This window comes from Pseudophryne corroboree, chromosome 1 (assembly GCF_028390025.1).
Source record: "Pseudophryne corroboree isolate aPseCor3 chromosome 1, aPseCor3.hap2, whole genome shotgun sequence".
Taxonomy (NCBI): domain Eukaryota; kingdom Metazoa; phylum Chordata; class Amphibia; order Anura; family Myobatrachidae; genus Pseudophryne; species Pseudophryne corroboree.
This window is the reverse complement of record NC_086444.1, coordinates 819,964,996-819,989,099: the sequence shown is the minus strand read 5'-3', so window position 1 is coordinate 819,989,099 and position 24,104 is coordinate 819,964,996. Positions and strand designations below refer to the sequence as shown.

General features: G+C 46.2%; 1 protein-coding gene and 1 long non-coding RNA gene across 3 annotated transcripts in view; one reads left to right on the top strand and one right to left on the bottom strand.

The window, feature by feature from the left end:
- The window catches only part of LOC134911241 (neuronal acetylcholine receptor subunit alpha-7-like), a 416,671-nt gene that overhangs the window by 328,075 nt on the left and 64,492 nt on the right, over positions 1-24,104 (bottom strand). The gene's annotated exons all lie outside the window — the stretch shown is intronic.
- LOC134949459 (uncharacterized) lies at positions 146-2,644 on the top strand. Its single transcript, XR_010183167.1, has 3 exons — positions 146-261; positions 1,349-1,483; positions 1,898-2,644. It is a non-coding gene; the product is annotated as an uncharacterized LOC134949459 (long non-coding RNA).

The following is a 24,104-nucleotide window of genomic DNA, read 5'->3' as shown; positions in this document are numbered from 1 at the left end:
TCAATTTTAAAGTATGTTTGGTAAAAGGAAAATTGGAAAAGTGGTTGACTCATGGACATTTTATTGTACTTCTATTTCTATTGTACTTAAACTAGTACTATGCTTAAGGATAGTCTTTCGTGTTTTTTCATCATCTGTCAGTGTTCTGGCAAAGAGATTTGCAGAGTGTCGGGTGACCGGCAAAGAGATCTGCAAAGTGTCAGCTGAAGACGACGGGAGGGGTCACAGAGACAGCAAGGACTGGAGGACAACATGCAGGAGGTAAGTTACCATACTTGTGTAATTGTGTGTGTGGTGGGGGGTATTGAGAGCACAGTACAAAACAGAGACTACAGTACGGTGGGGAAGAGATTACAATACAAAACATGCAGAAGGGGCAGCTCAGTATAGGACATACAGATGGTGTTTGATGGGCAGGGGCAGTGCTAGGGTGATCAGCGCCCCCTTGCAAACTATAGATTTGAGCCCTTCCATACTTTGTAAAGTGACAGCGAGCTTCACGAAGAAGGGGTGTGATCTCACAAAGAGAGGGCGTGGCCACACAATAGTACTCCCAATTTAAATTACGACACACAAAAGAACAATCTTAGTCACATTACACCGCACGTAGTGCCCCTGATTCATAGTACGCCACACAGTGTCCCTTATTCATATTACATCACACAGTAGCGCACCCTAGTCACATTACGTTACACAGTAGTGCCCATTACACACATAATGCCCACAGTAGTAATACCCCATACAAATAATGCCCACAGTAGTAGTGCCACTGATACACAGAATGTCCACTGTAGTATTGCCCCATATGCACATAATGTCCACAGCAGTAGTGGCCCTTGTATACCTAATGCCACACAGTAGTGCCCTTTATACATAATGCTTTATACACAATGCCCATAGTAGTGCTCCTTATACATAATGTCCACAGTAGTGCCCCTTATACACATAATGCCCACAGAAGTGTACCTTACACACAATGCACACAGTACTGGTAGCAATTATACACATAATGCGCACAGCAGTAGTGCCCCTTATACACATAATGCCTACAGTAGTAGTGTCCCTTATACACGTAGTTTCATTTGTAATATAAAGGATAGTTACAGTAGCTCTGTCATTATGACTGTAACCTGCACACTGTGAGTATTGTATGATACTAACATTGTCCTAACACTAGGGAAAATAAAATCAGGAGCAGATGACTTGGGTCTCTATGAGACAGGATCTTGGTTTTAGATGAAAAAAGTCAATAAAATAGATAAATTGCAAATAAATAACATTGAAAGTACACAACAAAATGTACTAGTACAATTATACACATAGCATGTCTGAAATTTTGGTTGTTTAGATCATCATCTGGCAAAATTCTGGCAAAGAGATTTGCAGAGTGTCGGGTGACCGACAAAGATATCTGCAAAGTGTCAGTTGAAGACGACGGGAGGGGTCGCTGAGGCAGTAAGGACTGGAGGATAACATGCAGGAGGTAAGTTACCATATTTGTATAATTGTGTGTGTGTGGTGGGGGGTATTGAGAGCACAGTACAAAACAGAGACTATGGTGGGGGAGAGTGGACAATACAAAACATGCAGAAGGGGCAGCTCAGTAAAGGACATACAGATGGTGTGGGGGCAGGGGCGGGCTAGGGTGTTCGTCCCCCCTTCCCATTGCAAAGTATAAATTTGAGCCTTCCCATACTTATCCCCCCACAATGTGTGTACTGTATAAAAACAATAGGCCCTTTGGGTTAACTGTCCTTATTTTAGGCATTTTCCATGTCCGTAATAGTTACAGTAACATATTTACATAGAGAGATTTTCCTCTCTACACAAACACACCACTGTTTGCAGTTTGTGTCTCTGCTTGTTCATCCACTAACAATGTTTTTTTTATCTTTAGTCTACACAGCAGTTGACCTTTGGCAAGTATAGGCAGGTATACGTCAGTATAGTATCCCTCCCATTACCTATAGCTCCCTAACACTCTCTCTTCCCTCTCTCCCTAACACTCTTGCTCCTCTCTCTCTCCCTAACACTCTCTCTCCTATCTCCCTAACACTCTCTCTCCTATCTCCCTAACACTCTCGCTCCTCTCTCACTCTACCTAACACTCTCTCCACTCTCTCTCCCCAACACTCTCTCTCCTCTCACTCTACCTAACACTCTCTCCACTCTCTCTCCCCAACACTCTCTCCCCAACACTCTCTCCTCTCTCTCTCTCTCTCCCTAACACTCTCTCCTCTCTATCTCCCTAACACTCTCTCCTCTCTCTCTCTCTCTCTCTCTCTCTCTAACACTCCCCTCTCTCTCTCTCTCTCTCTCTCTCTCTCTAACACACTCTCTCCCTAACACACTCTCTCTCTTATTAACACTCTCTCCTCTCTTAGGGGGTCATTCTGACCCGATCGCACACTGCAGTTTTTCGCAGCGGTGCGATCGGGTCAGAAATGCGCATGTGCCGGCGCCACAGTGCGCCGGCGCATGGCCGCCCGTCGCTGCACTACGATCGCCTCTGCCTGATTGACAGGCAGAGGTGGTCAATGGGCGGGAGGAGGCGAAACGGCGGTGTTTGGCTGCCGTTTCGTGGGCGCAGTCCGGCCAACGCAGGCATGGCCTGACCGTGCGGGGAGTGGCCCGCAGCAGCTGCGTGACGTCACACGCAGCCACTGCGGGCCGGGGAGCGAAGAGTAGCGCTAAAGCTGCGCTGGCCGGGAGCTACTCTTGAAGTGCAAAGGCATTGCCGCTGTGCGATGCCTTTGCACTTCTGTGGGGGGTAGGCGGCACTGACATGCGGAGCGGACTAGTCCTGTGCTGGGCGTCCCCCCGCATGTCTGAGTTCATGATCGTGGCCATGCTAAATTTAGCACAGCTACGATCAACTCGGAATGACCCCCTTAGTCTCTCTCTCTCTCTCTCTCCGTTTCTTTCCCTGACAGACTCCCTCTCTCTTCCCACCTCCTCCCCACCATGGTGCTGCCTCCTGCCTCCATTTTGTCCCCGTAGTATGGCCTCCTCCTCCCTGGTGGCTCCATCCCCAGGGGGAACCAAATGAGGATCTATCTTGACCCCTCCTCAGCCAATAAATGTTCTGACGTCCCTGCTCACCCCGTCGGTCTTTTTTGCACTGGGATCCCGGCATCAGTATTATGATCACCAGGATCCCATGCGCCGGGATATCATACTGATCCCCCTATTAGTACACCCCTTAATGCCCAGAGGGAAGGGTGATCCTGAGGCCATGGTTCCCCAGAGGTTTCCCCCCAAGGGGGTTTTCCTCTCCTGAGTGCTGAAGGATGACTCTTCGTGAGTCCAGAGGTGTAGCTTTTATGCCACAATCAATCTCATGTCCGTCCCTGCAATGTATAAGAAGTAAAATAATCGTTAATGCGATCACTTTACTTCTGGGTTTAGACCCCTGCTGTGCTACTTCACATGTGCATTCGTCAGATTGCATATGTGAGAGCAGACAGTAATGCAGAGGGATCCCAAGGATGAAAGAATTGCATAATGTAGCCCACGGGCTACAAACGCCATTTAGAAATGGCATTAGCTGCCGGGCCAAGCTCAGAAATGCTTTGCATTCTGGAGCTTGGTGAGTTTCGCAGTTTACCAACTGCTGTAGAATCTTTTGGTGGCTGCTTTTGTGTTCAAAATAGGATATCCATTGCAGTCCCCAATACATACATTCAGGGCCTGTTTAATATTTGTGGGTAGTCTCCAAAACTGACTGTTTTCGGAGATGTCTCGCAAATATTATTTGTTAAATATTCTTCATAATAAACTTTTTATATTATAAACTAAAAAATGTTTTATGTATTCATTGACTGAGTCTCCGTTCTTTATTGCATGCTAATTTCACAGGGTCCGCAAATTATTACTCTACTGTCCTTCTGGTGCTCCTGACCTGCTGTATAGCAGCGAGACATATGTTTTATATACAGCGCTCTTGGGGAGCTGTATCAAGTCTTGGAGAGAGATAAAGTGGAGATGTCCAAAGCACCCAATCATCTTCTGTCACTTATCTAGTACAGTACATGAAATGATACCTGTAGTTAGAAGCATCATTTGCTTTGGACAAATACCAAACTTTATCTCTCTCTGCAGTTTGATACATCTCATGGAAAATATCATGTCTCCTTTTCACTTAATTAACAAGTTAAATTAATAATTGCCAATGTCTTTTTCTTGGAAACAGGGTAAAAAATTCCCAGTATAAGATAATGTTAAAAAGGGTTTCCGCCTTCCGATAACTTTCTAATGGCTTGTCAATACCCTCCTGGTACATTTACTTTGATTTATCATTCATGTTTCTTCCATGCCAGTCAGGGGCGAATTGAGAACTTAATGTGGCCCTGGAAATATATGAAAAGTGACCTCATGTAGGTTGAAGTAAGTCAGCTTTAAGCGGGGTCCAACACAAACTGAGGTTTAGCAAATTGTTAGCATTAGCCACAATGGTAGTAATCATAGCCAATGCAGCATGGTAGGCAGTCACAGCACCAGCAGAAGGATCCTGTCACAGTAGGTGGAGATCACACCAGTGGGTGAGGCATTGCACTGGTAGGCAGTCACAGCACCAGCAGAAGGATCCTGTCACAGTAGGTGGAGATCACACCAGTGGGTGAGGCATTGCACTGGTAGGCAGTCACAGCACCAGCAGAAGGATCCTGTCACAGTAGGTGGAGATCACACCAGTGGGTGAGGCATTGCACTGGTAGGCAGCACACCAGTATGACAAGTAAACACATTAAATGATTACTACTACTTAATCCAACAGCAGGGAATTCCAAAGATTAGCACCAACTTGGTAAAAGGTCATTATAAAATAAATCATTCTTACTGGGGTCTCATCCATTGCTGAATACCCACTGGTCTCACATTTTTCCTTACAGTGTAAAATAAAAAATAAATCACAATGCCTCTGTCTACCATTCCAGTGAGAGATATTCAATACAAGGAGCATCCCTGTGACCCCCATACAATGCCCAAGGAGCATCCCAGTGACCCCCATACAATGCCCATATCAACCAACCAGGTTCTAGCTATCATTTTAAAGAATATATTTGATAAATGATAGCTAGAAGCTCATTGGTTGCTATGGACAACAAACTCTTCAGAAGGTTTTCTACATCTCTCCCTTGGGTATTGTCGCAATGCCCAGCACATATCGGGCACATATCGGGCACAATGCTGAGCACATATCGGGCACTTTTGGTAGTGCCCAAATCTCAGGTTTTCTCCCCTCCATGTTGTAATGCCAGTAGGACAAGATGTGCCGTTGGAGCTCCTGAACTGGCATGGCCCTGTCCAGCTCTGATTAGGCCAAAGATAAAAGAAAAAGTCATGTTACAGAACAGTGTTACTAGCTAATATGGGAAATATTGGGCCTGATTCTTAGATTTACATAAATCTCTGGTGTTTAATAATCTGCGCATGAGCGGGCACCGCACTGCACACGCGCAGATCTGGTCCAGCAATATCCTGAGTAACTTCAGGGTTACTTGATGTCCTATGTGCATGCAGATGATCTCGTGCTACCCCTACAGATACAGCAGCACATTACAGAATCCTGGACAACTTTTTACTTAATACACCTCATGTAGCTTTTGCATAATTCTGCACAACTGCAGAGGTGCCATTAGCGTCCACCTCTGAATCATCCCCATAATTATATAGAGGCAGGGGCTTAACTAGAACTTTGTGGGCCACAGAGCAACATTTTTAAGGGCCCCCCAGCTCAGGTCTCCAGAGAGAGAATGACAGCAGGGACATAGAGATAGAGAGTGATGGCAGAGACACAGAGAGAGGGTTCCGGCAAGACATTGCGACAGAGATAGGCAGCAGGGATTTAGGCACAGAAAGAGGCAGTAGGGGCATAGAAACAGATAGAGAGATAGCAGGGACATAGAGACATATAGAGGGTCAGCAGGGACTTAGGGAGACTTAGGGAGACGCAGTTGGGATGAAGAGAGAGGCAGCAGGGATGTAGGAACAGATAGAGGCAGCAGGAACATAGAGACAGAGAGAGTGGCAGCAGGGACACAGAGACAAAGAGAGTGTCAGCAGGGACACAGAGAGAGAGAGTACAGGCAAAGACAGAGTAAGGCAGCAGGGACTTAGGGACAGAAAGAGGCAACAGGGGCATAGAAACAGAGAGAGAGGCAGCAAGGACATAGGGACAGATAGAGAGGCAGCAGGGATGTAGGGACAGAGAGAGGCAGCAGGGGCGTCGTAGGGACAGAAAGAGAGGCAGCAGGGGTGAAGAAACAGAGATAGAGAGGCAGCAGGGATGTAGGGACAGAGAGAGGTAATTGCAACAGGCAATAAAAGGAAAAAAAATGGAAAAAAATGAATAAATGAACAATGTCAGCAATTATGCATATATAATATATGCCCAGATAAAATACATATAAAATCCCAAGTTTAAAGGAAGTGATAACAGACCGCTTCTGTTGCCATAACAACATGCACACATCTATCCCGAATCCGGAAATACAGAGTGCCCGACACGTCACTAAGACAGCAGGCAGGGAGGAAATGAAGCAGGCGCAGTGCCATCTCCATGGGAATGGAAACGCAGTGATGGAGATTACGGAAGCATAAAAGATGGCAGCAGATAGATGCCGGGCCAGAACACGTGACCAATATCAAGTGACATCCAGTGTTAATAGAAAAACACACTGTTGCCCTGGAGATGGGAACTGTTTATGATCACATGATTTAGAGGAGATCTATGATTGGAGAGAGACCAGCCTCAGCAGTTATGTTTTTTTTCAGTAGGGGATAGTGAAGGGATTGTATATTATGGGTATATAAGGATTGTTTGAATGGACTAGCATTACCTTGAAAAGACCCCAGAGGGGGCTGAAATGCGTTAGTGGGGATCAGGCAACTGGAGAGTGCAAGGAGGACATTTCCTTAAGGAGCGGAGTGCCTGCAAGTCTACCGGGGATACCGCATGGGGATATATCATCCTCCCTATGCCCTTTTGGAACTGATTAAAACCCACTTCCAATATTTCTGGTAATTACCCAGTTGCAATCACTGCCTGTCTGATCATATTCTTGAGTGTTGTATACAGAGCCGGCCCTAGGCATAGGCAAACTAGGCAAATGCCAATGGCATTTGGTATGCCTAGGGGCACCAGCAGCTTTTGCCTATTTAAAATGATATGCGACATGCCTATATTCTGTGTGTAGCATTTTGAAGGCAGATACGGCAACAGTCACATACAGTATATAGGCATGCTGCATATCATTTTAATCAGCAGAAGCTGCTTGTGCATCCTAGCCACATAGCAATGCAAATAAGATGCATTTTCATCAAAAAAGGCTCCCAATTTTAGCAGAGCTGCCAGCTGACTCACGCCAGGCATCTCCTGCTGCATGGTGCATTGAGGCAAGATGTATCAGGACACATCTATATCCAAGCAGAGGCAGAGGTCACAGTGTTAGCGGCTGTGTGAGTGCTGTGTGGGGGTAGGTTTGTTGTGCAGTAGTGTTCAGCATATGTGTACTGTAAGGGGCATTATGTGTATAAGCACATTAATAAAGGCACATTATGTTTATAAGAACATTAATGTGTGTCATATGTGTTAGGGGCATTACTGTGTGGTATTATGTGTATAAAGGCATTACTAATGTGTGGCATTATGTGTATAAAGGTGCTCTACTAGGTGGTGTTACGTATAGAAAGAGCACTACTGTGTGGTGTAATGTGAATAAAGAACAATATGGGCCCTCATTCTGAGTTGTTCGCTCGCAAGCTGCTTTTACCAGCTTTGCACAAGCTAAGCCGCCGCCTACTGGGAGTGAATCTTAGCATAGTAGATTTGCGAACGAAAGATTAGCAGATTTGCGAACAGACAATTCTTAGCAGTTTCTGAGTAGCTCGAGACTTACTCTGCCACTGCGATCAGTTCAGTCAGTTTCGTTCCTGGTTTGATGTCACAAACACACCCAGCGTTCGCCCAGACACTCCCCCGTTTCTCCAGCCACTCCCGCGTTTTTCCCAGAAACGGCAGCGTTTTTTCGCACACACCCATAAAACGGACAGTTTCCGCCCAGAAACACCCACTTCCTGTCAATCACACTACGATCACCAGAACAAAGAAAACACCTCGTAATGCCGTGAGTAAAAAATATCTAACTTAATAGCAAATTTACTTGGCGCAGTCGCACTGCGGACATTGCGCATGCGCATTAGCGACTAATCGCTCCGTTGCAAAAAAAAATTAACGAGCGATCAACTCGGAATGACCACCATGGTGTGGAGGAATGTGAATAACGGGCACTTCTGTGAGGAGTAACGTTTATAAGGTAAATTGGTACTACTGTGTGATGCAACGTGAATAAGGGACACTATCGCATGATAAAATATGAATAAAGTTGCAGTACTGTATGGCGTAATTTGAATTGGGGGTACTATTGTGTCGCCATGCCCCTTGCCAGCAAAAACACGCCCCTCTTTGGGCTGTGCACCGAATGTGTGCTCTGTTCCTATTTAAAATATAGGGGGTAGGAACACCAAAATAAGGACTGCTATGGGTAAGGGGTGATGGTGCTGGAAAAGGGGTGCAGGGTCAGAAGCGGAACAAGTGGTGGTGCTAGGGGGCACCAGCCAAAATCTTGCCTAGGGCATCATATTGGTTAGGGCCGGCTCTGGTTGTATACATGTACCTTTGGACTTATTTTATTATATGATATGTCCCTTTTTTTATCACAATAAAAATGTATTATGCTATGTGTTTTTTCACTCTTTCTTGCATGTAATGAAAAAATATGAGACATCATTGAAAGAGGCATTTGGCCAATGACATCTCTATTGATAAAAAAAATGATTTTGGATTCTATGTTTTAAAGGGACAGTACACGTCATAAAGGAAAGTAACTATATTTGATACTAGCGAAATCTAAGGAATCACTCACCTTTTACATTTAATTTCTCAAGAGAAAGTATGCCTTTTTGCAGATGACTCAAAGGTATGCTACAGGGTAGACACATCAGGAGGGGTTTGTAAGAGGATCTAGGTAGACTGGTCAAGAATGTGGCAACTACAGTTTAATACCAAATCATGCATTTGAGTCTCATTATCACAAAGGCTAAATAAAGAATTAACAGCACTATAATGGAAACTACTGAGGAGGATTGGGACCAATATATATCAGGTCGAGTATCCCTTATCCAAAATGTTTGGGATCAGAAGCATTTTGGATAATGGATTATTCCGTATTTCGGAATATTAAATTTTTTTGCCCCCACTATAATGCTAGATACAAGTAATGCCCTCAGAATAGTGCCCCTACCATCCTCAACCAATCACCTACCCCCTGCCACCCTCACCCATTCACCTTCCCCCTCACCCAGTCACCTGCCCCCTGCCACCAGGGCCGCCATCAGGGGGGTACTGGGCACACAGCAGTCCTGGGCCCGGCCTCTCTGACAGAGAGGGGAGTGCCCAGGCAGCTCATGGCGCTGTCTGCCCACTGCCACTGCCCCTCCATCCACCGCCATGCTCAGTCCGTCCTCCACCATGCACCGTCCACCCGCAGTTAGGGTTGCCACCTCATCCCCTTAATTCTGGACACATATTAATTACACAGGTTCTGTGGCTGATTAAAACCAGGTGTAACCTGTGTAATTAATATGTGTCCAGAATTAAGGGGATGAAGTGGCAACCCCACCCACAGTGCTCTATTGAAAATGTCCCTCCCAAGATAGTCGCCGCCTCAGTTATTAAAGATACTAGAGGAGGCCTCATAACTGTCTACTCTGAGGAGGCAGCCATTTTTGGTGGGTCAATTTCAGTAGTCTGAAAGCAGGCAGGCGCAAACAGCGCTGCAGCCCCTGCCTGGACATTAGAGTTTCTCTAACGTCCTAAGTGGATGCTGGGGACTCCGTCAGGACCATGGGGTTTAGCGGCTCCGCAGGAGACAGGGCACAATAATAAAAGCTTTAGGATCAGGTGGTGTGCACTGGCTCCTCCCCCTATGACCCTCCTCCAAGCCTCAGTTAGATTTTTGTGCCCGGCCGAGAAGGGTGCAATCTAGGTGGCTCTCCTGAGCTGCTTAGAATAAAAGTTTAAGTTAGGTTTTTTATTTTCAGTGAGTACTGCTGGCAACAGGCTCACTGCTACGAGGGACTTAGGGGAGAGAAGTAAACTCACCTGCGTGCAGGATGGATTTGCTTCTTAGGCTACTGGACACCATTAGCTCCAGAGGGAGTCGGAACACAGGTCTCACCCTGGGGTTCGTCCCGGAGCCGTGCCGCCGACCCCCCTTGCAGATGCCGAAGTTGAAGAGGTCCAGAGGTCCAGAAACAGGCGGCAGAAGACTTTCAGTCTTCATAAGGTAGCGCACAGCACTGCAGCTGTGCGCCATTGTTGTCAGCACACTTCATACCAGCGGTCACTGAGGGTGCAGGGCGCTGGGGGGGGGCGCCCTGGGCAGCAATGTATTATACCTTTTTTATGGCTAAAATACATCACATATAGCCCTTGAGGCTATATGGATGTATTTAACCCCTGCCAGATCTCACAAACTCCGGGAGAAGAGCCCGCCGTTTTAGGGGGCGGAGCCTATTCTCCTCAGCACACGGCGCCATTTTCCTGCTCAGCTCTGCTGTGAGGAAGGCTCCCAGGCTCTCCTCTGCACTGCACTACAGAAACAGGGTTAAAACAGAGAGGGGGGGCACTTATTTGGCGATATGATTACATATGTGAAAATGCTATAAGGGAAAACACTTGTATAAGGGGTTGTCCCTGTATAATTATAGCGTTTTTGGTGTGTGCTGGCAAACTCTCCCTCTGTCTCCCCAAAGGGCTAGTGGGGTCCTGTCCTCTATCAGAGCATTCCCTGTGTGTGTGCTGTGTGTCGGTACGTGTGTGTCGACATGTAGGAGGACGATGTTGGTGAGGAGGCGGAGCAAATTGCCTGTATTGGTGATGTCACTCTCTAGGGAGTCGACACCGGAATGGATGGCTTATTTAGGAATTACGTGATAATGTCAACACGATGCAAGGTCGGTTGACGACATGAGACGGCCGGCAAACAAATTAGTACCTGTCCAGGCGTCTCAGACACCGTCAGGGGCTTGTAAAAACGCCCATTTACCTCAGTTGGTCGACACAGACACAGACACGGACACTGACTTCAGTGTCGACGGTGAAGAAACAAACGTATTTTCCTTTAGGGCCACACGTTACATGTTAAGGGCAATGAAGGAGGTGTTACATATTTCTGATACTACAAGTACCACAAATAAGGGTATTATGTAGGGTGGGAATAATCTACTTGTAGTTTTTCCTGAATCAGATAAATTAAAGTGTGTGATGATACGTGGGTTTCCTCCGATAGAAAATTATTGGAGGTATACCTTTTCCCGCCAGAAGTGAGGGCGAGTTGGGAAACACACCTTAGGGTGGATAAGGCGCTCACACGCTTATAAAAACAAGTGGCGTTACCGTCTCCAGATACGGCCGCCCTCAAAGAGCCAGCTGATAGGAAGCTGAAAAATATCCTAAAAAATATATACACACATTACTGGTGTTATACTACGACCAGCAATCGCCTCAGCCTGGATGTGCAGCGCTGGGGGGGCTTGGTCGGATTTCCTGACTGAAAATATTGATACCCTTGACAGGAACAATATTTTATTGACTATAGAGCATTTTAAGGATGCATTTCTATATATGCGAGATGCGCAGAGGGATATTTGCATTCTGGCATCAAGAGTAGATGTGATGTCCATATCTGCCAGACGATGTTTATAGACACGACAGTGGTCAGGTGATGCAGATTCCAGACGGCACATGGAAGTATTGCCGTATAAAGGGGCGGTCCATCGGACCTGGTGGCCATGGCAACAGCTGGAAAATCCACTTTTGTTACCCCAAGTCACATCTCAGCAGAAAAGGACACAGTCTTTTCAGTCTCAGTCCTTTCGTACCCATAAAGGCAGGCGGGCAAAAGGCCAGTCATATCTGCCCAGGGTTAGAGGAAAGGGAAGAAGACTGCAGCAGGCAGCCCATTCCCAGGAACAGAAGTCCTCCACAGCTTCTGCCAAGTCCGCAGCATGACGCTGGGGCCATACAAGCGGACTCAGGTGCGGTGGGGGGTCATCTCAAGAGTTTCAGCACGCAGTGGGCTCACTCGCAAGTGGACTCCTGGATCCTACACGTAGTATCCCAGGTGTACATTGGAAATTCGAGACGTCTTCCCCTCACAAGTTCCTGAAGTCTGCTTTACCAACGTCTCCCTCCGACAGGGAGGCAGTATTGGAAAAAAATTCACAGGCTGTATTCCCAGCAGGTGATAATCAAAGTACCCCTCCTACAACAAGGGAAGGGGTATTATTCCACACTATATTGTGGTACTGAAGCCAAACGGCTCGGTGAGATCTAAAAGATTTGAACAATTACATACAAGGGTTCAAATCAAGATGGAGTCACTCAGAGCAGTGATAGCGAACCAGGACGATATGGTGTCACTGGATATCAGGGACGCTTACCTACATGTCCAAATTTTGCCCTTCTCACCAAGGGTATCTCAGGTTCGTGGTACAGAACTGTCACTATCAGTTCAGACGCTGCCGTTTGGATTGTCCACGGCACCCCGGGTCTTTACCATGGTAATGGCCGAAATGATGATTCTTCCTAAAAGAAATATGGACGCTTTCCTGATAAGGGCAAGGTCCAGAGAACAGTTGGCGGTCGGAGTAGCACTATCTCAAGTAGTTCTACGACAGCACGAGGGGATTCTAAATATTCCAAAATCGCAGCTTTTTCCGACGACACGTCTAATGTTCCTAGGAATGATTCTGGACACAGTCCAGAAAAGGATGTTTTCTCCCGGAGAAGAAGGCCAGGGAGTTATCCGAGCTAGTCAGGAACCTCCTAAAACCAGGAAAAGTATCAGTGCATCATTGCACAAGGGTCCTGTGAAAAATGGTGGTTTCTTACAAAGCGATCCCATTCGGTAGATTTCACGCAAGAACCTTTCAGTGGAATCTGCTGGGAAAATGGTCCGGATCGCATCTTCAGATGCATCAGCGGATAACCCTGTCTCCAAGGACAAGGGTGTTTTCTTCTGCGGTGGCTGCAGAGTGCTCATCTATGAAAGGGCCGCAGATTCGACATTCAGGACTGGGTCCTGGTGACCACGGATGCCAACCTGAGTGGCTGGGGAGCAGTCACACAAGGAAAAAATTTCCAGGGAGTGTGATCAAGTCTGGAGACTTCTCTCCACATAAATATACTGGAGCTAAGGGCAATTTACAAGGCTCTAAGCTTAGCAAGACCTCTGCTTCAAGGTCAGCCGGTATTGATCCAGTGGGACAACATCACGGCAGTCGCCCACGTAAACAGACAGGGCGGCACATGAAGCAGGAGGGAAATGGCAGAAACTGCAAGGATTCTTCGCTGGGCGAAAAATCATGTGATAACACTCTCAGCAGTGTTAATTCCGGGAGTGGAAAACTGGGAAGCAAACTTCCTCAGCAGGCATAACCTCCACCCGGGAGAGTGGGGACTTCAGCGGGAAGTCTTCCACATGATTGTAAACCGTTGGGAAAAACCAAAGGTGGACATGATGGCGTCCCGCCTGAACAAAAAACTAGACAAATATTGCGCCAGGTCAAGGGACCCTCAGGCAATAGCGGTGGACGCTCTGGTAACACTGTGGGTGTACCAGTCAGGGTATGTGTTCCCTCCTATGCATCTCATACCAAAAGTACTGAGAATCATAAGAAGGAGATGAGTAAGAACGATACTCGTGGTTCCGGATGGGTCAAGAAGGACTTGGTACCCGGAACTTCAAGAGATGCTCACGGAAGAACCCTGGCTTCTACCTTTAAGAAAGGACCTGCTCCAGCAGGGGCCTTGTCTGTTCCAAGACTTACCGCGGCTGCGTTTGACGGCATGGCAGTTGAACGCCGGATCCTGAAAGGGCATTCCAGATGAAGTCATCCCTACCCTGGTCGAAGCCAGGAAGGATGTAACCGCAAAACATTTTCACCGCATTTGGCGAAAATATGTTGCGTGGTGTGAGGCCAAGAAGGTCCCTACAGAGGAATTCCAACTGGGTCGTTTCCTACATTTCCTGAAAACAGGACTGTCTATGGGCCTAAAATTAGGGTCCATTAAGGTTCAAATTTCGACCCTGTCAAATTTCTTCCAGAAAGAACTGGCTTCAGTGCCTGAAGTTCAGACGTTTGTAAAAGGGGTACTGCATATACAGCCTCCTTTTGTGCCCCCAGTGGCACCTTGGGATCTCAATGTTGTTTTGAGTTTCCTAAAGTCACATTGGTTTGATCCACTCACCACTGTGGAATTAAAATATTTCACATGGAAGGTGAAGATTCTATTAGCCCTGGCTTCAGCCAGGCGTGTGTCAGAATGGGCGGCTTTATCATATAAAAGCCCTTACTTAATTTTTCATTCTGACAGGGCAGAATTGAGGACTCGTCCTCAATTTCTCCTTAAGGTGTTTTCTGTTTTTCACATGAACCAACCTATTGTGGTACCTGCGGCTACTAGGGACTTGGAGGACTCCAAGTTACTTGACGTTGTCAGGGCCCTGAAAATATATGTTTCCAGGACGACTGGAGTCAGAAAATCTGACTCGCTGTTTAGCCTGTATGCACCCAACAAGATGGGTGTTCCTGCTTCTAAGCAGACGATTGCTCGCTGGATTTGTAGTACAATTCAGCTTGCACATTCTGTGGCAGGCTTGCCACAGCCAAAATCAGTAAAAGCCCATTCCACAAGGAAGTGGGCTCATCTTGGGCGGCTGCCCGAGGGGTCTCGGCTTTACAACTTTGCCGAGCTGCTACTTGGTCAGGGGCACACCCTGACTGAGGAGGACCTGGAGTTCTCTCATTCGGTGCTGCAGAGTCATCCGCACTCTCCCGCCCGTTTGGGAGCTTTGGTATAATCCCCATGGTCCTGACGGAGTCCCCAGCATCCACTTAGGACGTTAGAGAAAATAAGAATTTACTTACCGATAATTCTATTTCTCGTAGTCCGTAGTGGATGCTGGGCGCCCATCCCAAGTGCGGATTGTCTGCAATACTTGTACATAGTTATTGTTACAAAAATCGGGTTATTCTTGTTGTGAGCCATCTTTTCAGAGGCTCCTTCGTTGTTATCATACTGTTAACTGGGTTCAGATCACAGGTTGTACGGTGTGATTGGTGTGGCTGGTATGAGTCTTACCCGGGATTCAATATCCTTCCTTATTATGCACGCTCGTCCGGGCACAGTATCCTAACTGAGGCTTGGAGGAGGGTCATAGGGGGAGGAGCCAGTGCACACCACCTGATCCTAAAGCTTTTATTATTGTGCCCTGTCTCCTGCGGAGCCGCTAAACCCCATGGTCCTGACGGAGTCCCCAGCATCCACTACGGACTACGAGAAATAGAATTATCGGTAAGTAAATTCTTATTTTTTGCATCTAGGTGAGGAGAGCGGCCACCGACTCTGTCCTTCCAGCAGCGCGATCTGCCCCCAGCTCTATCCAGCACAAACAGTATGGTCAGGTCAGCAAGACAGAGGAGCTCAGACTGCAGAGACACCCTGCCCCCGCTCACTGGCTGACCCAACAGAAGGCCAGCACCCTACTGTGGTAATGGCACTACTGTATTTTCTCCTACATCAGTGTGGTGTGTGTGAGAGTGTGTGTACAGTGTGCTGCTGTGTGAGTGTGTGTGTACAGTGTGCTGCTGTGTGAGTGTGTGTGTACAGTGTGCTGCTGTGTGAGTGTGTGTACAGTGTGCTGCTCTGTGATAGGGACAGACACCACTGGGTTGCCAGGAGTGGGGCCCGGTGATATAAGAGGCCGGGCAGGTGAGCAGAGCAGCATCGTGCTGAAGGTGAGATGCTAGGTGGGAGGTGATGGAGTCGCTCTCCTGCTCGCTGCTCTCGCTGACCGTGCTATGTGTGCTGGGGGCCGTGCTGCTGGCCTGTGCCAGGAGCCTCCTCCTCAGCCTCAGTCTGCTGCCCCTGCTCCAGCCCACTCCCATCTTCGCTCTCTGCTGATGCCAGATCCTGCCTGCGGTGCTGCTGCTGCTGCCGCTGGGTGGTGGCGGCTGCTGAGCCAGACCTTGGTCATCCTAAGAAGCTCGGACAAGGTTGCTACATCCTGGAGTGGGGGCCAGAGCCAGATGGACACCTCTAACCTGGTCAGCATTCTGGCTCAATTTCCTGCCAACGGACCACATAAGGACCCCTGGCCAGGGGCCACAAAAGGATGCTGTAGGGGCCACAAGTTTAACACCCCTGCTGTATAGTTATTAGCGACAGAAGGGGTTGGGGTAGGAGACAGGGATGGTCAGGAGATGCTGGTTTCAAAAAGGGGGGAAGCGGCAAGTGAAAGTAGTTAAAACAGGTAACTGACAAGTGCCGCCAACAGCACCCCCTACCTTGCAGCGCTATGTGCGGTGCCCACTCCGCACACACCTAGTTACGGCCCTGCACATGGTACAAGGGAGCACAGGGTAACACATGGCACAGGGGGGCTCAAGGTAACACATGGCACACGGAGGCACAGAGTAACACATGGTACAGGGGGGAATAGGGTAACACATGGCACAGGGGGGCACAGGGTAACTCATGGCACAGAGGGGAACAGGGGAACATGAGGCATCACAGGAGGGGGACAAGGTGCAATGTATCTGGCACACTACAAATAAATCCTCTATCAATAACTGAATCATAAAACAGTAGACTTCAGCCTACCTCAGAGTGCTTCACAGAAGTTTGGATTATGATCTCTGTTTTAATGTGTACTGTGTTGGGCAGCCGCCGCTGGAACCGAGTATGTTGGTGATGCTGCGCTCCTTCTCCTCCTTGACCCTGAGACAACTGCGTGTAGATGTCTGCATCTCTCAAGTGCTGGGTCTTCGGATGCTGCTGCTGTGTCCTCCCCCCCTCACAACGGTGCAGGGCTGTCCACGGGGCTGGCTCTTCGACTGGCGGCACGGGGAGGGGACACGGAGCACGGGGGAGGAACGTTGCGGATATTGTGCGGCTAGGCATGGAAGCGAGTGCTCAAGGCATGCACCCCCCAGTGAGGCAGCTCTGGCAGCTACCTCACTGGGTTTTTTTTCTATGCAGCTTTATCGGCCACCGCCCAGGCTCGCCCCCAGCTCCAGGTACTGTCTAACTATAGGAGGAAAGCCAGAGCTGGTCACTGCTTCACCTCTCCTCACATCCTGCAGCACTGCAAATGTTGTGGCATATAAAATGTTATAAATATCTTTGTGAGGCAATGAGAGGTCTGTGACAATAAACATAGTTATGCCTCATTTCCCATGTCAAATATGTACTTTTCATACCCATATCCGTATACATTCAATTCGTCTGTTTGTTCATTCTCCATAACATGTCCATTACTGCTCACCCAATATTGGGGGTAATTCAGACCTGAGCACTCGCTAGCGTTTTTTGCAGCGCTGCGATCAGGTCAGAACTGTGCATGCGTATGCACCGCAATGTGCAGGCGCGTCAAATAGGTACAAAGCGGATCGCCGCTCAGCGATGGCTTTGTGCGAAGAATCCATTCGCGCGGGCTATCGCAAGGAGATTGACAGGAAGAAACCATTTGTGGGTGGTAACTGACCGTTTTCTGGGGGTGGTTGGAAAAACGCAGGCGTGTCCATGTAGCGTAGATGGAATTACTGCTCAAGTAAATCTTTCTTAACCATAAAATAATTACTTCAGCAGTAATTCCATCTACGCAACATGCTGATAAAAAACTGCTCCATTTTTTGAATATCAACCAGATAAGATTTATCTCTATGATATTAGACTGATGTCATGTTTTATGTATACAATAAATATCAAAACTGTTTTTAATGAAGTTGTTTTTATGTTAATTATACATTAATATGATGAACAGTACTATTTTCTAGCGCCCTCAGATCTGTTTATTATTTGTTATTTTTGAGCCTCGCCTAACAGGAGGTTCTTTTTGAGGTGCAGCTCCTCTTTCACTTAGCGCCCTAGGGTACCTTTTGTATTTTATATATATATATATATATATATATATATAGTTCCAGAGGAGGTCGCACTCGCACATAAAGATATATGACATCAACTGGGGTGACTCCCAAGAGGTCCAGAGTGTTAGTCCGGGCATCAACATATAGAAAAGCAGTATAAAGGGGCACTCACCAGAGTATTGCACGTAAAAGCATTAATTTTTAATTCATACTTATCAAGGTGATTTCAAACAAGAGTTCTTTCAACGTTTCAATCCCTCAGGATCATCGTCAGGAAAATACAGTGATAGCAGCATGTACAGAGAGTTGCATCTGTTCATATACACCAGTGTCTAGTAGTCAATGCCTAATAGGTCTCCTAATATACCCACAGCACATGCAAATAAATCAACCTAATTGATCACAGGCATAAAGTAACTGAATACCTGGGAAAGTGTAAAAATGAAGGGGGAGAGGGAATGCACAAGCCTTCTCTACAGCGATGGATCACCAAAAAAAAACCCTCGTGTAATTGGTACTTACCCGGGACAGAAATGGTACCACATTTGTTACTAATGCCTGCTAGCAGGTGTGTTAGCGTGCGTTCCACTTCGTCCAAACAGGACACATCGTGTTTCCTGTGTGACGCACGGGTGATCCCCGCGTCACGGCTCGTGATAGCCGCGTCCGTTCGGGGAACAAGCAGGAAATGCCACTCTGCGTTCCACTGAGCTCATTTGGAACGCACAGGACATCCTGCTGTAATAGCGTCACTTCCGGTTACGATCTTACAAATATATATATTTATAAATGTCTATTATTAGTAATATATACCATTATCACAAACTTTCAAATGGATCAGCGGACGCAACTTGCATTTAAGGATTGGCAGCGACCCCCCAGATCAGAGGTACAAAGTCTAACGCCATTGGCAATCATCAGGGACCTCCGCTGGGAATCCACTGTTGGTATTCTGACTTTCAGGATCCAAACTGCCCCCACCGCTTATATCAAGGATCACACCACCATGGTATGTCTCTGCGCATGTAGGTTTAATAACAGTGATGTAGATGTAAACGTGTACAGTTATCAGTGATGGGGTAAGTGTGGGCCAGACCATCTTATCATTAAATAAACAAATGATGTAGTCTAATTTACGTTGAGTTTAACACCTTTCTCCGCTTCTGCATAAACAGTTGTACAAAGGACAGTTGAATTACTTTATGGGGCAGATTCAATTGTTCACAGCGTGCTAAAGCTCTGGGTTTAATTCACGGAGCTATTCAATTATTTATTAGCCAATTTCCCTGGGTGTTAAACCCACAGCTAATGTGTGGTAAGCCCCAGAGGCTGCACTTAACGTCAATGTTTTCATTGCAGCATCAGGAGCTGCGATGAAAAATCTGCCTTAATTGCAGCCTCTGGGGCTTACCTCACGTCATCAACTCTTCAGGCACGCTTTTCTAACAGCTATTAAGTACTGATTGATTACAGTATAACACCATTAGGACACATGCTTAAATACCATATACTTGTTTATACAGATTATTCATAACCATTCTACGTTTATTTACAATAACCAATCATCTAAAATCATCACTAGCATCCACAGTCTGGTTGCTTTGTTAACAATGCATCATCCTGAGGAAGATAAATGTATTTAGCTTAAGCAGTGTTAGCCATTTTGTTAAGTAGCAGCCATGATGTAGAGAAGCAGAAGTATGCTTCTCTGAGTAAATCATAATAATGCTGACAATTCACTGTTAGTATGTTCTGTGCGAAGCAAGGTCGTAGGTATAAGTCTTGAAAACATGTTATTAGACAGTCTCTGTGTGTTTTGACTTCTGGTGAAGGACACGTAGGAGGGTGTCAGCCTGAGAGGAGTTATGAGAAGAGATGCATTATTGTTTTGAAATATGACGTTTATCAAGTGCTCATGCAAGTACCTTTTTTCTCTATATAATGTCATGCTAAATAAAGTGAAGCCAGTCTCATTTTGACAGACATAACTATGTGTGTTGTCTGCTTCCTGGGATTCCCAATCGATTGGTAAACAAAGGGTAACGAACAGACAATTGAAGGAGATTGATAGTAGGAGGCTTATCTCTGACAATCCCATACTACACAAGTAACTGCAGAAGTTTAATGTGATATAATGAAAGCATTCGTGCATATATTAATATGTATACCTATATCACTTATTACAATTCATCACCTTGATTTCCTTATCAGCACATGTTACTGCTATGCTAGACAGAAGACTTTATTCTTGGAATACTATGGACATTGGACCCAATTCAGGTTGAATCGCAACTTGCGATCCAACCGCAAAAAATACAATGATGATACAGGCGCATGGGCAGGGCCCATCCTGCGCATGTGCCTGTCCTGGGCATGCACCCGCAGAATTTGCAATCCTTACTGAATATGGTCCTTTATCTTTTATTTTGGAGACTTGAATTAGCATCCATATAGTCAAGTTGAAACATTTCTGGTTGGATTTACAGACCATGGGCCTGATTCATGTTATAAGTAAAGCAAAAACCAAGCAACTGGGCAAAACCATGTTGCACTGCAGGTGGGGCAGATGAAACATGTGCAGAGAAATTTAGATTTGGGTGTGTTCAAGCTGAAATCTAAATTGCAGTGCAAATATAAAGCTGTCTAATATTTGTTTGCTACATGCAAAAGCATCCATACAGTATTTACCCTGCACAGAAACAATTAAATGTATATTCTCTCCTTGCATGGCAACTTTAGTTTGTTCCAGACACAAAGGTACTTGCTATTTTTTGCTTTAATTACACACATGAATCAGGCCACATGTCATTATGTCACTACCTGTCAGACCCTGATCTAGGTCCCTGTCGCCATAAAGCAAAAGAAATCTTTTTCCATACCAACATAATGGCCCTCATTCCGAGTTGTTCGCTCGCTAGCTGCTTTTAGCAGCATTGCAAACGCTAGGCCGCCGCCCTCTGGGAGTGTATCTTAGTTTAGCAGAATAGCGAACGAAAGATTAGCAGAACTGCTACTAAATATTTTCTTGCAGTTTCTGAGTAGCTCCAGACCTACTCCTAGATTGCGATCAGCTCGGTCCGTTTAGTTCCTGGTTTGACGTCACAAACACGCCCTGCGTTCGGCCAGCCACTCCCCCGTTTCTCCAGACACTCCCGCGTTTTTCCCTGACACGCCTGCGTTTTTTAGCACACTCCCGGAAAACGCTCAGTTACCACCCAGAAACACCCCTTTCCTGTCAATCACTCACCGATCAGCAGTGCGACTGAAAAGCGCCGCAGGATCCACAGCAAATCTACTAAGTCTTTAGTTAAATAACTAAGCGCATGCGCCCTGCGTGCCTTGCGCATGCGTATTTAGCAACAAATCGCAGCATAGCGAAAATCGGCAACGAGCGAACAACTCGGAATGACCCCCAATGTTCCTTCTAAGAATGTTATTTACAAAATTGTATTTCAAGAAGTTGCTTTACAGGGGGATCTATAAAAATATTTCTATATTCAGAAAATATAGTAATACAGTACTGGTTTTATTTTTTATGGAAAAATTTGCATTGAAACCACATGTAGGGGGTGCTCTGCAGGCAAAATATACATATATATAATATAGAACATTTTTGGCAACAGAATACATTATTTAGATTGCATAGTTAAAATAAGTAAGACAGTGCTTAATAGCCTCCAGCATAATACAAACAATACAAAAGAATAACATGGAAATACAATATATAAATGGACCAACAAATACGATTCATAGACAAAAATGCTATAAATCCGATTAACTGAAAAGTGATAACACAAATTAAATACATGCCTCCAGCATTATACAACAAGGAAAGAAGCGCATACTTAATTCTTCTGTCTTATACTCTGGAGCAGGCCTGGCCAACTTGTAGCTCTCCAGCTGTTGTGAAACTACACCACCAATCAGCTGGTAAAGCATGCTGAAACTTGTAGTTTCACAACAGCTGGAGAGCCACAGGTTGGCCAGGCCTGCTTTGGGGTGTGCATTCATGTCCCTATGATATCATCGTCATGAAGTGTTGCAATTACATGGTATGCGGTAGAACTGAGTCTCAACAAAGGGATTCTTGGTGGTGAAGTGCTTCCAAGCATGCAATTATATCAGTGCTCAAAGGTGACCACACAGCATACTATACATGCAATTTACATCACAAAAGCTCAGTTTCTTTCTTTCCCTCTCACAGTCAATGGGGACACACAGAGCCTTTCTGCACACTGTGCCGGCTACGCCCCCCTCGGCCACATGACATCATGTGGTGGTGGTGGCAGGGTCTGCATCATCAGGACTTAAACTGACCGGAGCATCCTCAGGGTGCACCAGGGATGCTGTAAGAGCTGTGGTGTGCACTCCTAAAGCAGGGCCGAAACTAGGATTTATGTCACCAGGGGCAAGGCACTACTCCCACACCCCGCCCCACCCCCACCCCGTTTGAATTACGACACATACAGCACTACACCCTTTTTCACATTACACTGCACAGTAGTACCCATTATTAACGTTACACCACACAGAGGTGCCCCTTATTCACATTACATCACACAGTAGCATCCGTTATTCACGTTACACCGTACAGTAGTACCCCTAATACACATTATGCCACAGAGTACAGCCCCTTATTCACAATATGCCACACAGTAGTAATGCCCTTTATAGCACGGTATTCCACACAGTAATACCCCTTATACATGTTAGGCATCACAATAATAATGCAGCTTATACTCATAATGCCACACAGAAGTAGTGCCCTGTATATGCATAATGCCACACTTTAGTGTTGCCCTTATACAAATTATGCAACACATTAGTAGTGCCCTTGTATAATTACACCAGTATACCATTTAGAAAGTGCAGGGTGATGTCATGAAGTTAAACCACAGCAACTGGTGCAGTACTCACGGTGCACCAATATACATACACACACACACACACACACACACACACACACACACACACACATGCGCACACATACACACACACATGCGCACACACACACAGACACACACACAGACACACACACACACACACTATATATTATTTATTCTAATTTGGCTTATGAATTGTACTTTTTATTTTTAAATGGTAATTTTTTTTTATATTGTGTAAGCCATTTTTGTCATGTCAGATTTAGCACAGTAACCTAAAGTTATAGCTTTCTTCATCCATAATAAATTTGGTGAACACTAGCTGCACCAGGCCTGATATCAGGGTTTCGCCGTTCCCAGATGCCAGAACAATGCTTGAATCGGATGCATGGTGTGATCCTGCAAGAGTACGATCGGGATACCTGAAAGCATGGATACTGTGGAAGCAGGTTAGCAACCAGAAAAATCAGGTACATTGTCATACCTCTCAACTTTCCAAGATCTGTAAGCGGAACCAAATGCACGGCGGAGCCACGCTTGCCGATGAAAAGGGGGCATGGCCATAGAGAATGGACGTGGATTCGTAGAAAGGGGCATGGCCTCACGGCAATGCCGCGATCGTGAGCCACGGCCCCCATTCTCGTCACTATGGGGGCATGGCCAGCGCTCAGTGAGCTGCTGGCATGCCTCCAGTAAATCTGTCTCCATGAATAGACGCTGTGTGCACATGCGCACAGCGTCTATTCACCCGGCTCTGCAACAAGTGCAGAAGCCTCCCAACTGTTCCCCCCACCGCGGGACACTGCTGCCTGCGGGTGGGACAGCGGTACAGTCTCAAAAAAATGTGACTGTCCCGCTAAAAAACATGACAGTTGGGAGGTATGCATTGTTGCCAGTTGTGTGATAGATGTGATAATGAATCACAGCACTCACAGTAATGCTGGGTACACACTGACATAAATATCTGCAGGGAATTTCTAACAAATGTTTTCAATGAACATGCGCAATAAAATTCGATGTGCAGCTATAAAGGGTGCAAATAGAGGTGTATCCCACACTTCAGAACAATAGTGAATAAGAAAAAGATATGCACACATAGATACAGCGCTCTCCAAATACCATGATAATACATAAACATAATCAAATGTTAAAAAATGCAATCACCCTTAAATAAAGGTAGTCCTCATAAATTGGCAAAGAGCGAGGAAGGATTATTTCCAAGAGGTC